At 46.6% G+C, this 17,458-nt stretch overlaps 1 long non-coding RNA gene across 1 annotated transcript; it reads left to right on the top strand.

Moving 5' to 3' along the window:
* The first annotated feature begins 9,899 nt into the window (after nucleotides 1–9,899).
* Nucleotides 9,900–16,299, top strand: LOC140419441 (uncharacterized). The gene is made up of 2 exons (XR_011945793.1): nucleotides 9,900–10,369; nucleotides 15,269–16,299. It is a non-coding gene; the product is annotated as an uncharacterized lncRNA (long non-coding RNA).
* The last annotated feature ends 1,159 nt before the right edge of the window (nucleotides 16,300–17,458 follow it).

Below are 17,458 nucleotides of genomic sequence, written 5' to 3'. Positions count from 1 at the left end.
GTTGTAAAGAGAGGCTGAAGATGTCTGCGAATACCCGCACCAGCTGATCCGAGCAAGACCTGATTGCTCATCCGGGTACCCCATCCGGGTCAGTGGCTTTCCGTGGGTTGACCTTCGAGACGGCTGCTCTGAGTGTGAACTCCCTGGTGTCTCCGCGAGTGAGATAACGGAGTAAATCCTTTCCCACACTAAGAGCAGGTGGATGGCCTCTTCCCAGTGTGAAGTCGCTGGTGTGTCTGCAGGTTGAATAATTGAGTAAATCCCTTCCCACACTGAGGGCAGGTGAACGGCCTCTCCCCAGTGTGAACTCGCTATGTTTCCGCAGGTTGGATGAATCAATAAATCCCTTCCCACACCGAGAGCAGGTGAATGGCCTCTCCCCAGTGTGAACTCGCTGGTGTGTCCGCAGGGCGGATAAATGTGCAAATCCTTTCCCACACTGAGAGCAGGTGAATGGCTTCACCCCAGTGTGAACTCGCTGGTGTGACTGCAGGTTGGATACTTGAGTAAATCCTTTCCCACACTGAGAGCAGGTGAATGGCCTCTCCCCAGTGTGAATTCGCTGGTGTGTCCGCAGGTTGGATGAATCACCGAATCCCTTCCCACACTGACAGGTGAATGGCCTCTCCCCGGTGTGAACTCGTTGGTGTGTCCGCAGGGTGGATGAATCACTGAATCCCTTCCCACACTGAGAGCAGGTGAACGGCCTCTCTCCAGTGTGACTACGTCGATGAGTTTCCAACTCTGATGGGACTCTGAATCCCTTCCCACATTCCCCACATTTCCACGGTTTCTCCATATTTTGGGTCTCTTCGTGTCTCTCCAGGCGGGACAATCAGTTGAAGCCTCGTCCAGAGACACAACACGTGTACGGTCTCTCCCCACTCTGAATGTTATGTTTTTCAGGCTGTGTAACTGGTTGAGGCTCTTTCCACAGTCAGTTCACTGGAACACTCTCACTCGGGTGTGTGTTGTTAGGGTCTCGGTGCTTTTCCAGTTACACTGATGTTTGAAATCTTTAGCTGACAGTTCAGGCAAACATTTCTCCTTCTTGATTCAAAGGCTGATGATATTCAGGCTCCAGAGAATCGGGTGACTGTCAGATCGCGATGTAACGTTTGAGATTTCTGTCCGTAATTCCTCCTCATCTAATATCCTGTAAAAACAATTTTAAAAATTCATCACTGTCAGTACAGGATAGAAACTCAGAACAGACAATTCTAGTTTCAGTGTCACATTTTTTCCTCTCTCTTATTCCCTGAAAGCTGTAAATCTCCATCCCACACACTCTCCCCATCATTCTCACTCTGCTGTATCTAATATTCACCCTCCTAATTCTCCTGAAGGTGCTGATTCAGGCTGATTGACAGATCCATGCTCACAGCTTCCTGTCCAGGAGATCACAACAGATATGAGCTGCAGTCGGCCATTCGGCCCAGCGAGCCTGAACCATTCAATGGGATCATTGGCTGATCTACCACGGCACCGTTTTCCCACATTATCCCTCATTTCACAGTGGTTAGCACTGTTGCTTCACAGAGCCAGGGTCCCAGGTTCGATTCCCGGCTTGGGTCACTGTCTGTGCGGAGTCTACACGTTCTCCCTGTGTCTGCGCGGGTTTCCTCCGGGAGCTCCGCTTTCCTCCCACAGTCCAAAGATGTGCAGGTTAGGTGGATTGGCCATGCTAAATTGCCCTTAGTGTCCAAAATTGCCCTTAGTGTTGGGTGGAGTTACTGGGTTATGGGGATAGGGTGGAGGTGTGGGCTTAAGTAGGGTGCTCTTTCCAAGGGCGGCAGAGACTCGATGGGCTGAATGGCACTGTAAATCCTCTGGGGTACAGAATTTCAAAGCTTCACCACATCCTCGAGAAAATAAATCCCTCCTCATCTCAGCTTTCTCTCTATTTACCTGCCAGTTCCCCATAACCCTCGGCACGTTCATCGATCAGATATCGGTCTGTGCCGGGGCGTCGGGCATATGGTGCGGGAGTAGCTGCTTCTCCGCAGGTTCTGGTGCCACTCACCTGTAATCTGATCTTTGAATTAATATTGTTATCATGTCCCTGGAAGACGTCAGGGTTCAGTTTCATAGGATTATGCCAAAAAGAGTGAAGAAATCTGTTGACAAAACAGCGCAGGTGGATTCAGCAGGAGTAGATCCGCCTTTTCAACATGGCGGCCTGACCCTCAGTAGGTCTCTCGACCCCGCGTTCTCCAGGGCTCTCTGGGAGGCAGCGAAAAGGATGACAGCCAGCATTATCCATGTTACTGACCAGAGGTGGAGTGTGCTGACTCAATATTTCTGTCCTCATTAGGAGAAGCTGCAAAACGCCATGAAGAGGCTCGAAAATCTGGGCAGCACGGTGGCGTAGTGGATAGCACAGCTGCCTCACGGAGCCGAGGTCCCAGGTTGTATCCCAGCTCTGGGTCACTGTCCGTGTGGAGTTTGCACATTCTCCCCGTGTTTGCGTTGGTTTCACACCCACAAACCAAAGATGGGCACGTTAGGTGGATTGGCCACGCTAAATTGCCCCCCAATTGGAAAAAATGAATTGGGTACTCTAAATTTATTTTAAAAAAAGAAAAAAAAAGACTCGATGAACTGGAGGAGAGAATCCTGAACGTTCAGCAAGATGCCTCCGTCGAAATTCAATCCTTTGAAAACCAGCCGAGTGACTGGCGGAGGTCCTGGAGGATTGGGAGAACCGAGCATCGGAGAAAGAACATCCGAGTCGTCGGCCTGTCAGAAGGTGTGGAGGGTAAGGCTCCCGTTAGGTTCTTTGAGGACTGGCTGCAGACTGGCTGCCATGCTGGGCGCCACGGTAGCGCAGTGGCTAGCACTGTTAGGGACCCCAGTTCAATTCCCAGCTTGGGTCACTGTCTGTGCAGAGTCTGTATGTTCTCCCTGTGTCTATGTGGTGCTCCGGTTTCCTCCCACAAGTCCCAAAAGATGTGTTTGTTAGGTGAATTGGACATTCTGAATTCTCCCTCAGTGTACCCGAACAGGTGCCGGAGTGTGGCGGCTGGGGGATTTTCACAATAACTTCATTACAGTGTTAATGTAAGCCTACCTGTGACAATAATAAAGATTATTATTATAATGTAAGCCTACTTGTGACAATAATAAAGATTATAATGAATGGGCCAAAGGCCCTCTTTCCATGCTGTAAAATTCTACTACTCTAAAGATAGAGGTGGTAGAGGGAGGGAGGGAATGACTTTATATAGAAACTGCCAAAGCCACAACACTCACCAGCTCTGAGGACACACCTTAGCTCCCTTTCCAATCTGAAAGCAGCCTGAGCGGGATTTACATTCCCCTTAATTGATCATTGCTGGGTGATAATCCTGTACTTCCTCACCTCACACCACTGTGACAGCACCTTCACTACACAGACTGCAGCAACTGACCAAACATCACCTTCCCAGTTCTTCCTGAAGGCACCGCCTTCCCAACCTGGCCCCTTGCATGAGGTGTGGTGATCCACATCTCCGCCGGTCAGCTCTCTCCCGGGACCAGGCCCTTGCTCACAGCCGCCATCTTGGGGAAGCAGAGCGCATGCGCTGGCTTCTTGGTGACGCAACAGCTGGTGGGCGATACCTGAAGGTTTCTGTTCCCAGCCGGGTCCTAGTGCCCGCCAAAGATTTAGGGATACAGGTTTTAAAATTTTTCACTCACTCTCAGGCTGCAGCTAATGTTTGTGGCCTGGAGGTGTCTCTGGATTACGTAGACATTCAGGGTGAGAGGCTGCAGCCTCTATATAGCTACCTGAAGGGGGTTATACAACGCTTGATTACATTTCGTGGTCCTTTCCAGTCCATTATCAGGATGTTTGTGTGATATTTTCTGACCCTCAGTTTGCTTTTTCTTTATTTAAAATACATTTCAGGAGAAGGCTTATTGGTGATTTTTAAATTACTAAAGGTTATTTATTATCACACTATTTCCCTGGATGTTTGAACATCTCAGTCTCTCGTCTCTTTCACACTCACTGATGTATATACAGGAATTAGGTACAGATCACGTTGAAGCTGTAATGATGAAGAGGTCTGTTTTCTTGTTGAGCTGATCCTTTAGTTGGAGTGAAGCGTTTTTAGAAACAAATAATTCTCACGAGGGTCTGAAGCTTCTTGTAGACGAATATCCAGGAGGTTGGTTCTCAGGTGGACTTGGAAGCTGGAATAAGTTCAGTCCTGTGGCTGCACTGGGAGACATTCAGCTCTGCGGGTTCAGCTGGTTCCTGGTGCTTCAGATGCTTCTCACACACATATTTGCTTTGTTCAGAGTTTATTGTACGCATCCCTGACAATTAACTGCAGAGTTAAAACTCAGACCCAGAACACCCCGATACAATAGCAGTTTACGGTGCTCACTCACGCTTATCTCTGTCCCAGTTCGAGCTCATTCTCCTCAGAGTCAGTGAACATACAGTGCAGAACGAGGCCATTCGTCCCATCGAGTCTGTACTGACCCACTTAACCCCTGACTTCCATCCTGTCCCCCGAACCCAATCATCCCTCCTAATCTTTTTGGACACAAAGGACAATTTAGCATGGCCAATGCACCTAACCTGCACATCTTTGGACTGTGGGAGGAAGGCAGAGCATTCGGAGGAAACCCACGCAGACATGGGGAGAACGTGCAGACTCTGCACAGGCAGTGACCCAGCAGGGAATCGAACCTCGGACCTTGGCGCTGTGAAGCCACAGTGCTAACCCCTATGCTACCGTGCTGCTCCTGTGTTCAATAGGGCACTTGGAGGCCAACAGTCCAGAGATTTCATATTCCTCAAATGATGGTTTATCCTGACACAACGAGACTTTTAAACTTCACAGGTGGCTGCAAGGTTCCCTCATTCAGGTCCGTGTTTAATTAAATATTGGTCACAGAATCGAATATTGCCGCAGTTTAATGTCCATAATAACCCGTTAAGTTTAACCATCTTGGCAGTTTGTGGATCTTACAATCTGTAATATCTAGTATCCTTGTGCTGAACGTGGCATCTTGAATCTACTCTTGGGTCTGGTTAAAACAGTGCATTTTAACCGGGTGGGATGGGCGGCACAGTAGCACAGTGGATAGCACTGTTGCTTCACAGCTCCAGGATTCAGGTTCGATTCCCAGCTTGGGTCACTGCCTGTGTGGAGTGCGCACGTTCTCCCCGTGGGTTTCCTCCGGGTGCTCCGGTTTCCTCCCACATGTCCCGAAAGAATGCTGTTAGGTGAATTGAACATTCTGAATTCTCCCTCTGTGTACCCAAACAGGCGCCGGAATGTGGCGACTAGGGGCTTTACACAGAAACTTCATTGCAGTGTTAATGTATGTGTACTTGTGACAATAAATTTTATTATTATTATGGAGGGGGTGGGTGGTTACTCTGGCTGCCGACGTCTGTTCTGTGGTCTTGTCAATTCCCAGTGGCCCTGCAGAGGGAGCATGCGGCACCCACCGGAATGCTTGACACCTTCCACAACCAGTGGACACCTCAGTGGACAGAGTGTTTCAGAGACACTGGGAACAATGTTCTGGTTCAGTTAGGAAGGTTCCCGACACTTTTGTTGGGACTTCTAGCTGATTTTGGTCTTTTATTTTGACTGGACCACATGCTTGGGGAAAGCAAGAGAGGAAAGAAGGTTCGATAGAAACTAGAATGATCTGTTGTGAATTTCTACCCTATTCTTACCGTGATCATTTTTGTAAACTTCTATTTCAGGTATCAGAACGGGAGGATTGCCAGCCTGGCAACACAAACTAAATATAACATCAAGATCTGACAGTAACTCAATTCATTAGGATCTAAATATCACAGACTGTCAATGTGCTTGTCTGTTCTGACTGTGGGAAGAGATTTCAAACATCAGTGTGACTGGAAAAGCCCCGAGACAAACACCCGAGTGAGAGTGTTCCAGTGAACTGACTGTGGAAAGGGCTTTAACCAGTTACACAGCCTGAAAAATCATTGTTTCCTATTGTGGGAGAGTCTAGGACAAGAGGGCATAATCTCAGAGTAAGGGATCTCAAATCTAGGACAGAGATGAGGAGACATTCTTCCATCAGAGGGTAGTGAATCGTGGAATTCTTTAGCTCAGCAATCCTTCTTTATCTGGGAATCAAACTGTTGTCTAATTGTCCCGGCAGTTACCAGGCTCCTGTGAACTCCTCCAGCTGCTATTTTAACACAGACTTCAACAATCTATTTTAAGTAGGTTTCTATTCAATTAATTCATTGTGACTGTCCATAACCACACTTGCAGTCTAGAAACTTAAACCAGCTGCTTTACATTCAATCAGGAACATCCCAGTTTTACACCAATCTCTGATTTTACAGCACGTTTCCAGCATTCACCATTGTTCTTCCTGACTCTAAACGCAGTTGTAAAGGAGCTTCTGTTCTGTGCCTCGGAGCTCTGAACCATGGAAGAGAGCGGCTGGGGCACTTTTCTCTCACACCTCAGGATTAACCCACACGGGTACTTTGCTGTCAGTGAAGAGAGATGAGAAAGACCAAAGTGTTGTTTGTCCCTCTCAGTGTGACCCTGAAGGACTGTGTCCAGGCTGAAGTTCTATTCCTGCCGTGTGATCCTCCCCCAGATTGTCCTTTCTGAACTCCAGACAGGTGATGTTCAACACTCAGGTGGGAAAGACAAAAACCTACAACTTTTCAAACCAACCTTATTTATTTCACATTTATTCAGAATATTAAACCTCATCAACAGATTAAGATTGTCACAGGGAAACTGATTCACTCTTGAACATGATTAACAGCATCAATAAAGGTAGAATCCAAAATTTGTAGTCGCTTGTGAACTCGCTGGTGTGTTAGCAGGTGGGATGATTGAGTAAAAATCCCTTTCCACAGACATTACAGGTGAACGGCCTCTCCCCACTGTGAACTCTCTGGCGTGTCCGCAGGTTGGCTGACTGACTGAATCCCTTCCTACACACAGAGCAGGTGAACAGCCTCTCTCCAGTGTTGACTCGCTGATGATTCAATAGGTTGGATGAACGAGTAAATCCCTTCCCACACACTGAGCAAGTGAACGGTCTCTCCTCACTGTGAACCTGCTGATATGTCAGAAGCTTGTATGAACGTGTGAATCCCTTCCCACATTCAGAGCAGGTGAACGGTCTATCCCCTGTATCAAGTTGCTGGTGTATCAGAAGGTTGGATGAATTAATGAATCCCTTCCCACAGTCAGAGCAGGTGAATGGTCTCTCCCCAGTGTGAATTCTTTGGTGGTTCAGTCGGGCAGATGGACAGCTGAATCCTTTCCCACACACAGAGCAAGTGAATGGCCTCTCCCCAGTGTGAGCATATTGGTGTGTTAGTAGACCCTTTTTGTTTTTAAAGTTCATCTCACAGTCAGGACAGTTAAAAAGTTTGTTATCAGAGTGACCAAGTTGATGTGTCTGCAGGTGGGATGACTGAATGAATCCTTTCCCACACAGGGAGCAGGAGAACGGTCTCTCCCCAGTGTGAATACGTTGATGTGTCAGCAGATCCTTTTTACATTTAAAACTCTTCTCACAGTCAGGACATGTAAATGGTCTCTTATCAGTGTGAACAAGTTGGTGAGTCACAATGTGGGATGACCGAGTGAATCCCTTCCCACAAACAGGGCAGGTGAATGGCCTCTCCTCAGTATGAACTCGCTGGTGTGTCAGAAGGTTCAGAAGGTTGTATGAATGGGAGAATCCCTTCCCACAAATGGAGCAGGTGAACGGTCTATCCCCAGTGTTAATGCACTGGTGAACTTCCAGTTATGATGGGTAACTGAATCCCTTCCCACAGTCCGCACATTTCCACGGTTTCTCCATGGTGAGGGTGAGGGTGAGGGTCTCTCCCGGTTGAAGCTTTGACACACACAAACAGGCGTTTAATTTCTCCCTGCAGTGAATGGTGTGACACTTTTTTTGAGGCTGTGTAACTGGTTAAAGCTCTTTCCACAGTTAGATCATTGGAACACTCTCACTGGGTGGGTGGGTGGTGGGGGCGGGGTGGATGGCGGTCTCGGTGCTTTTGCAGTCACACTGCTGAAACAGAACAAACATTTCGAACATAGGTCATAGAACATAGAAAAATACAGCACAGAACAGGCCCTGCGGCCCACGATGTTGTGCCGAACCTTTGTCCTAGATTAATCATAGATTATCATAGAATTTACAGTGCAGAAGGAGGCCATTCGGCCCATTGAGTCTGCACCAGCTCTTGGAAAGAGCACCCTACCAAAGGTCAACACCTCCACCCAACACTAAGGGCAATTTTGGACACTAAGGGCAATTTATCATGGCCAATCCACCTAACCTGCACATCTTTGGACTGTGGGAGGAAACCGGAGCACCCGGAGGAAACCCACGCACACACGGGGAGGATGTGCAGACTCCGCACAGACAGTGACCCAAGCCGGAATCGAACTTGGGACCCTGGAGCTGTGAAGCAATTGTGCTATCCACAATGCTACCATGCTGCCCTTAAGAACAAATGAATCTACACGATATCATTCTACCATAATCCATGTACCTATCCAATAGTCCCTAATGTTTCCGACTCAACTACTTCCACAGGCAGTACATTCCATGCCCCCACTACTCTGTGGGTAAAGAACCTACCTCTGACATCCCCCCTATATCTTCCACAATTCACCTTAAATTTATGTCCCCTTGTAATGGTTTGTTCCACCTGGGGAAAAAGTCTCTGACTGTCTACTCTATCTATTCCCCTGATCATCTTATGAACCTCTATCAAGTCGCCCCTCATCCTTCTCCGTTCTAGTGAGAAAAGGCCTAGCACCCTCAACCTTTCTCGTAAGACCTACTCTCCATTCCAGGCAACATCCTGGTAAATCTCCTTTGCACCTTTTCCAAAGCTTCCACATCCTTCCTAAAATGAGGCGACCAGAACTGTACACAGTACTCCAAATGTGGCCTTACCAAAGTTTTGTACAGCTGCATCATCACCTCACGGCTCTTAAATTCAATCCCTCTGTTAATGAACGCTAGCACACCATGGGCCTTCTTCACAGCTCTATCCACTTGAGTGCCAACTTTCAAAGATGTATGAACATAGACCCCAAGATCTCTCTGCTCCTCCACATTGCCAAGAACTCTACCGTTAACCCTGTATTCCACATTCATATTTGTCCTTCCAAAATGGACAAACTCACACTTTTCAGGGTTAAACTCCATCTGCCACTTCTCAGCCCAGATCTGCATCCTATCTATGTCTCTTTGCAGCCGACAACAGCCCTCCTCACTATCCACAACTCCACCAATCATCGTATCGTCTGCAAATTTACTAACCCACCCTTCAACTCCCTCATCCAAGTCATTAATAAAAATCACAAACAGTAGAGGACCCAGAACTGATCCCTGGTAACTGGGATCCAGGCTGAATATTTGCCATCCACCACTGCTCTTTGACATCCATCGGTTAGCCAGTTTCAGTTTCAAAGACTGATGAAATTCAGCACCTGATGAATCAAGTGACTGTCAGATCTCGATGTAATGTTTGGTTTTGAGTTTTCTGTCGGCCAATCCTCCACTTCCTTGTTCCCCAAAGCTGTAAATCCCCATCCCACACACTCTCCCTCCTCCCTGGGCTGAAATCCAAACCCATCTCACCATCTGCACCATTTCTTTCCTCCACTCCCAGTTTTCTCCCTCCCTCTCCTCTGCCTGGGTTCTCCAGCTCCTGTCTGCAGACTGACAATAAAACCAATGGGTCTTATTGGGGGGGTTTGGGTTCTCACCATTGTCCCCGCTCGCGGCGGCTCTCATTCAGCCTCTGGGAGCCGCACTCACTCTCACTGCGGCTGCGCTCAGCCCGGAGCAGCACCGCGCATGCTCCGCACAGAAAGGTGACTTCCGGGGGCGGGGTATTTTGGCGTATTAGCGTTCTGGCTCTTGTGATGGAGATAGGGCGTAGTCATCTGTGCCAGTATACTGGGTAACCATTGCGCCATTATTCCATTACGGTCCTCAGCGCAATCATTTGGTTCCGGCACTTTTGATACTGTCCGGTTATTGCACCGAATGGGGCGTCCGCAACAGCGTTTCTCTCTCTGATCGGCCCCTGTTAACGGCTGTCATCTGTTTCGGAGGCGATATGAAGCAGGGCGCCTGCGCGACCCCATCTTGCTCGGTGGCCATGTGCAGTAGTGCGCGTGCGCGGCCATCGTGGAACCGGAAGCCGGAAGAGAGAATCTTGTGAATTTCTCTCCTGGGCTGAGAGTGAAATTAGTTTGGAAACTCCTTTAGAAAGAGGAGGATTTACAAACGGGAATTTCAAACCAAACATCACATCATCATCATCTGGCAGAGTTACTCGATTCATCAGGACCTGAATATCATCCACCTTCGAATGTGGGAGGTAAAATGTCTGTCTGTCTGGACAATGATTTCAGATATCAGAGTGACTGGGAAACTTTTAATGACCATTCCGGGTTAAATTTGAGACTAATTACACCGATCACATTGGGGAAGCTAAATAATTTGCTGTTGTACTATTATGTATGCAGGTAAATTAACTCGTGTGTTTAAATAACTATATTAACTATATATAAGAACATAAGAACTAGGAGCAGGAGTAGGCCATCTGGCCCCCTCGAGCCTGCTCCACCATTCAATGAGATCATGGCTGATCTTTTGTGGACTCAGCTCCACTTTCCGGCCCGAACATCAGAATATCAACTATACCAGCTAAAATGGGCAGATCACTTAACTGTGTTATTAGTCATGATGTGGAGATGCCAGCGTTGGACTGGGGTAAGCACAGTAAGACGTATTAGTGAGAGGCAGCACGGTTTTGTGAAGGGGAGGTCGTGTCTCACTAACTTGATAGAGTTTTTCGAGGAGGTCACTAAGATGATTGATGCAGGTAGGGCAGTAGATGTTGTCTATATGGACTTCAGTAAGGCCTTTGACAAGGTCCCTCATGGTAGACTAGTACAAAAGGTGAAGTCACACGGGATCAGGGGTGAACTGGCAAGGTGGATACAGAACTGGCTAGGCCATAGAAGGCAGAGGGTAGCAATGGAGGGATGCTTTTCTAATTGGAGGGCTGTGACCAGTGGTGTTCCACAGGGATCAGTGCTGGGACCTTTGCTCTTTGTAGTATATATAAATGATTTGGAGGAAAATGTAACTGGTCTGATTAGTAAGTTTGCAGACGACACAAAGGTTGGTGGAATTGCGGATAGCGATGAGGACTGTCTGAGGATACAGCAGGATTTAGATTGTCTGGAGACTTGGGCGGAGAGATGGCAGATGGAGTTTAACCTGGACAAATGTGAGGTAATGCATTTTGGAAGGGCTAATGCAGGTAGGGAATATACAGTGAATGGTAGAACCCTCAAGAGTATTGAAAGTCAAAGAGATCTAGGAGTACAGGTCCACAGATCACTGAAAGGGGCTACACCGGTGGAGAAGGTAGTCAAGAAGGCATACGGCATGCTTGCCTTCATTGGCCGGGGCATTGAGTATAAGAATTGGCAAGTCATGTTGCAGCTGTATAGAACCTTAGTTAGGCCACACTTGGAGTATAGTGTTCAATTCTGGTCGCCACATTACCAGAAGGATGTGGAGGCTTTAGAGAGGGTGCAGAAGAGATTTACCAGAATGTTGCCTGGTATGGAGGGCATAAGCTATGAGGAGCGATTGAATAAACTCGGTTTGTTCTCACTGGAACGAAGGAGGTTGAGGGGCGACCTGATAGAGGTATACAAAATTATGAGGGGCATAGACAGAGTGGATAGTCAGAGGCTTTTCCCCAGGGTAGAGGGGTCAATTACTAGGGGGCATAGGTTTAAGGTGAGAGGGGCAAAGTTTAGAGTAGATGTACGAGGCAAGTTTTTTACGCAGAGGGTAGTGGGTGCCTGGAACTCACTACCGGAGGAGGTAGTGGAGGCAGGGACGATAGGGACATTTAAGGGGCATCTTGACAAATATATGAATAGGATGGGAATAGAAGGATACGGACCCAGGAAGTGTAGAAGATTGTAGTTTAGTCGGGCAGTATGGTCGGCACGGGCTTGGAGGGCCGAAGGGCCTGTTCCTGTGCTGTACATTTCTTTGTTCTTTGTTCTTTGTTGTCTTACAACACCAGGTTAAAGTCCAACAGGTTTGTTTCGATGTCACTAGCTTTCGGAGCGCTGCTCCTTCCACAGGTGAATGAACCTGAGGAAGGAGCAGCGCTCCAAAAGCTAGTGACGTCGAAACAAACCTGTTGGACTTTAACCTGGTGTTGTAAGACTTCGTACTGTGTTATTAGTGGTAGTTATGAGGTCAATTTTGGTTAAAGTTTGTTGTTCGTGTTGCATTTTATTCAGCATCGTATTCGCTGAACAAGTAGCTATTCAGCCTAATCCCAATTTCCAGCTCGTGGTCTGTAGCCTTGTAAGTTATGTTAATTCAAATTGTTTTTAAATGTTGTGAATGTTTCAGCTATCCTTTCAGTTAGTATGTAATAGAGCCTTGTCACCTCTGGGGGAAAGAAAATTCGCTCTAAACCTCCCGATTCTTCCTTAAATCGCTGCCCCTCATTATGGATCCCTCAATCAAAGGAAATTTGACCTTCCTTATCAAATCTATTTAGATCCCTCAGAATTTTATACATTTAATTTAGGTTTCCCCTCCATCTTTTCAGTTCCAAAGAAAACAACCCCACCCTATCCAATCTTTATTCAGAGAAACTTTTCTCAATTTCTGGCACATGTTTTTAAATCCCCTCTGTACTCTCTCTAGTGCAATCACATCCTTCCTGTACTGTGTACAGAAAACTAGCTCTGATCAAACTCGCCCTGTCATTTATCGTGCAATCATTTGCCTTGTTTTCCTTACCACTTTCTTCCTCACTATAAAGCTCACAACTATTAGGAAAGTATTTTTTGTATCATCAGCAATCTTCTTATTCATGTCCTTACATTTAAGTTCAAATCAATAATACAAAGCAGGAATGAGGGACCCGGTATTGAGTCCTGTGAAACTCATTGGAAACAGCTTTACTTTATTCTTTCTGGGATGTGGGCGTCACTGGCAAGACCAGCATTTTTTCCTCATCCCTAATTGCCCTTAAACTGTGTGGCTTGCTGGGCAATTTCAGAGGACAGTTTAGAGTTAACCACAGTAGTGAATGTGATGGGTTTTAAAACAGTCAACAATGATTTCATTTTCACACAGGGCCTGGCTTTCAATTCCAGATTTATTAATTGAATTTAAATTCCACCCTCTGCCAGGGTGGCATTCAAACATGTGTCCTCCCTGGGCCTGTGCACCACTAGTCCAGTGACACTGTGCCACCATCTCCCAGTCACAAATACACCCAGGGTCCATCAATCGTCACTTGCTGTCATTGAGGTATTTTTTTAATCCAATATCTAACTTGCTCTTGGATCTCATAAGTTTTTATTTTCCTTCCCAGTTTGCCAAGTGAGACCTTGTAGATGTTGAGAGAATGTTTCCATTTGTGGGAGAATCCAAAGCTAGGGACCAGAAATACAAGATGGTTGCAGATAAATCCAACCAGGAGCGACGTGTTTACTTGGAACGGCTAGAATGTGGAACTCACTACTGCAGGAAATAGTGTGCCAAAAACTGAAATACTTCTAAAAGGAAACTAGACGAGTGCATGAGAGAGGAAAGAATAGAAAGAGAAACTGAAAGACTGAGCTGAGGCAGTTGGAATAGGGGGAGATGAGTGTGCAGTATAAACTGGGAGCTTGTTTAGCTCAGTTGGCGAGGCGTTTGGTTTGTGATGCAGAGTGAAGCCAGCAGCGCAGGTTCAATTCCTGTACCCGCTGAGCTTATTCAAGAAGGTCCCACCTTCTCAACCTTGCCACCAGCCTGAGGTGTGGCGATCCTCTGCTTAAATCACTAGCCAGCTCTTCACATCAAAGGGGAAAGCAGCCTATGGTTATCTGGGACTAGGGGGACTTTACCTACCTTTAAACAGCAGCAGACACTAGTTTTGTTATTGTTATTTAAAGCACAGAAGGAGGCCATTTGCCCCATCGAGGAATTTTCTCCTCATCTCAGTCTTAGCTCTCTTGCTGACCATCATGAAACTGTGACCCCTAATCACTGACAAACCAACTAGTGGAAACAGATTATCCTTCTTTACCCTGTCAAAATTGTTCAGAATTTTGAACACTTCAATTAGGTCACCTCTTAAGCTTCTCTGCTCTAAGGAGAACAAGCCCAATTTCTCTAATCTTTCCTTGTATCTAAAATTCCTCATTCCTGGTATCATTCCAGTAAATCTCCTCTGCACTCTCTCCAGAACTTTAACATCCTTCCTTAAATAAGGTTCCCAGAACTGAACACAATACTCCAATGTGGTCCGACGAGTGATTTGCGGAGGTGCAGCATCACTTCTTTGCTTTTCTACTCTATGCCTCCTATTTATAAACCCAAGGATGCTTTAAGCCTACTTAACAACTGCTTTAACTTGCCTGGCTACCTTCAGAGAATCATGTATTTGACCCACAAGGTCCCTCTGCTCCTGTACTCCCTTCAAAGTTGTACCATTGAGCCTATATTGTCTCCCCATGTTTCTTCTACCAAAGTGCATTGCCTCACATTTCTCTGCATTGAGGTACATCTGCCAGGTGTCTGCCTATTTGGTCAATCTGTCAATGTCCCTCTGAAGTCGCTCAGCGTCATCACAATTCACTATTCTCCCTAGCTTAGTATCATCTGCAAATTTAGAGAATTTGCCCTCAACACCCACCTCTAAATCATTTATATAAATCAGAAAAAGCAAGGGTCCCAACACTGATCCCTGGGGAGCACCACTAACAACTCCAGTCTGAGAAATGCCCATCTATACCTACCTGCTGTTTCCTATCTCTTAGCCAAATTCAAATCCATGCTGCCAAGGACCCATCAATCCCAACCATTTTAAATTTGCTCACCAACCTGCCATATGGCACCATATTAAATGCTTTCTGAAAGTCCAAATATACAACATCCACGGCACTACCCTCATCCACTACCTGTATCACCTCATGAAAGAACTCAGTTACATTTGTCAGACATGCCCTTGACTAAGCCATGTTGACTGTCTAGTATTAATTTATTTTTCTCGAAGTGTATATTTATCTCATCCCGTATTATGGCCTCCATCAGTTTTCCCACTGTTGATGTCAAGCTGACAGGTCTGTAGTTTCCTGGGCTATCCTTTGCCCCTTTCTTAAACAGCATCATATTTGCAATAGTTGGGCCGAATGGCTTGTTTCTATTCTGTGTCATTCTATGTAACCTCTTTTTACAGGATATCAGAAGAGGAGGAGGTACAGACAGGAAACAAAAACCAATGACCAAGATCTGTCAGAATCACTCAATTCATCAGGACTTGAATATCATCAGCTTTTGAATGTGGTAGGAAAAATCTTTATTCTGTCTGAGGAATAAGATTTCAAACATAAATGTGACTGAAAAAGCCCCCCCCCCCCGCCCCACCCCACACACACCCCACTGAGTGAGAGTGTTCCAGTGGCATGACTGTGAAAAGAGCTTTGACCAGTTGCACATCCTGTAAAAACACCACACCATTCACAGCGAGGAGAAACCGTACACGTGTTCTGTGTGTGGACGAAGCTTCAACTGATCACCCAACCTGGAGAGACACAAGTACTGACGCCACGGAGAAACCGTGGAAATGTGGAGACTGTGGGAAAGGGTTCAATTACCAGTCACGGCTGGAATACCATCGACACATTCACACAGGGGAGAGACCTTTCCCTTGCTCCAATTGTGGGAAAGGGTTCATTCGGTCATCTGAACTTCTGAGACACCAATACACTCACACTGAGGAGAGGCCGTTCTCGTGCTCTATGTGCGGGAAAGGGTTCATCAATTCATCCGACCTTCGAATACATAAGAGAGTTCACACTGGGGAGAGGCCATTCACCTGCTCTGTCTGTAGGAAGGGTTTCAGTCAGTCAGCCCACCTGCTGGCGCACCAGCGGGTTCACACTGGGGAGAGGCCATTCAGCTGCTCCGACTGTGGGAAAGCATTTGTCCATTCATCCCACCTGGTGAGACACCAGCGAGTCCACACTGGCGAGAGGTTGTTTACCTGCTCCAAGTGTGGGAAAGCATTCACTCAGTCATCCCACCTGGTGAGACACCAGCAAGTTCACAAGTGATGACAGAGGTTGGATTCTGCTGTTATTGCTGTTGTTAATCACAGCCAGGACTGAACCATGTTCATTCTGACAGTTGGTATTTATTTCTACGAATAATAATTGAATTGAAGTTTAATGTTCTGGTTACATATTAAATTCATCAACTTTGTTTCAAGCTCATTGTTGTAGATTTTTGTCTTTCCCACCTGAGTGTTGAACACCACCTGCCTGGAACTCAGAAAGGACAATCTGGAGGAGGATCATACAGCAGGAACAGAACTTCAGCCTGGACACAGTCCAAGAGCATGATGCCTGACCACATCGAGTCCCTGTTGGAAAAATCAAAAATCGCGTTTGTTCTCCATCTGACCGCTTCATGAAATGAAAATGAAAAATGAAAATTCATTTTGTACTGTTTACACTGATCTCCATGGGAACACAGATATTTTGTTTCCTTCCCTCATTTCCAATTTGGTAATATAAGAGTTGTTTCTTCCAATTAATCAATAACATCATATGGTCCTTCCCAATTGGGCTCCCAACCCCACTACTTTTATGAGTGAATTTAACATTATTTAATGTCTCATTGAGCAATTGTGGTTCTCCCTGGAGGTGCTGAATAGTCAGCATCGATCTTCTCCATTGTCTTTAGCAGGGAAGATGTCGGTTTGTTGGAGGTTCTGAGAGAACTGGCCATAGCTTTGTCGAGTAGCAATGGGGAGTGGGACCCTGGTGGGAACTGGATTGACCAATCACTTATGAGCTGAAATGGTCTGTGAGCGAGGGAGTGAAGTGGAGGGGAGTGAATGGTCTTTAAGACGCAAGGCAGGGAAGTGACCAAGTCATTGCCCTTGACCAGACCATCAGCTCCCTTCATGACAGCTTTTGTCAGTGTTTCTTGAGAGTGAATAAAGTTCCCAACCATCTGACAAGATTCTGGTTGGTAAAGTCACCATAGTCCCAGATGAGAGCTGACTGGTGGTGATTTAACCTGAGGATCACCACCTTTCAGCTGAGGGGCAAGGTTGAGATGGTCGGCCTTTATGAATAACCTTGGCTGATACAGGAATTGAATCCGCGCTGTTGGGCTCACTGTGCAGCACGAACCAGCCATCTTGCCAACTGAGCTAAACCAACCACATTATCAACCTTGCCCCTCGCCTGAGGTGTGCTGGTCCTCAGGTTAAATCACCACCAGTCAGCTCTCCCCCTCAAAGGGGACAGTAGCCGATTGTTATCTGGGCAATGGTGACTTTACTTAGTTACTGGTTAGTAGGGGATATGGTAATGTCTTTTCACACCCACAAGAAAACAGAGCTGTTGCCTTACCTCTG

This window comes from Scyliorhinus torazame, chromosome 5 (assembly GCF_047496885.1).
Source record: "Scyliorhinus torazame isolate Kashiwa2021f chromosome 5, sScyTor2.1, whole genome shotgun sequence".
In the NCBI taxonomy this organism is placed as follows: Eukaryota; Metazoa; Chordata; class Chondrichthyes; order Carcharhiniformes; family Scyliorhinidae; genus Scyliorhinus; species Scyliorhinus torazame.
This window is presented reverse-complemented; position numbering and strand designations above follow the sequence as displayed.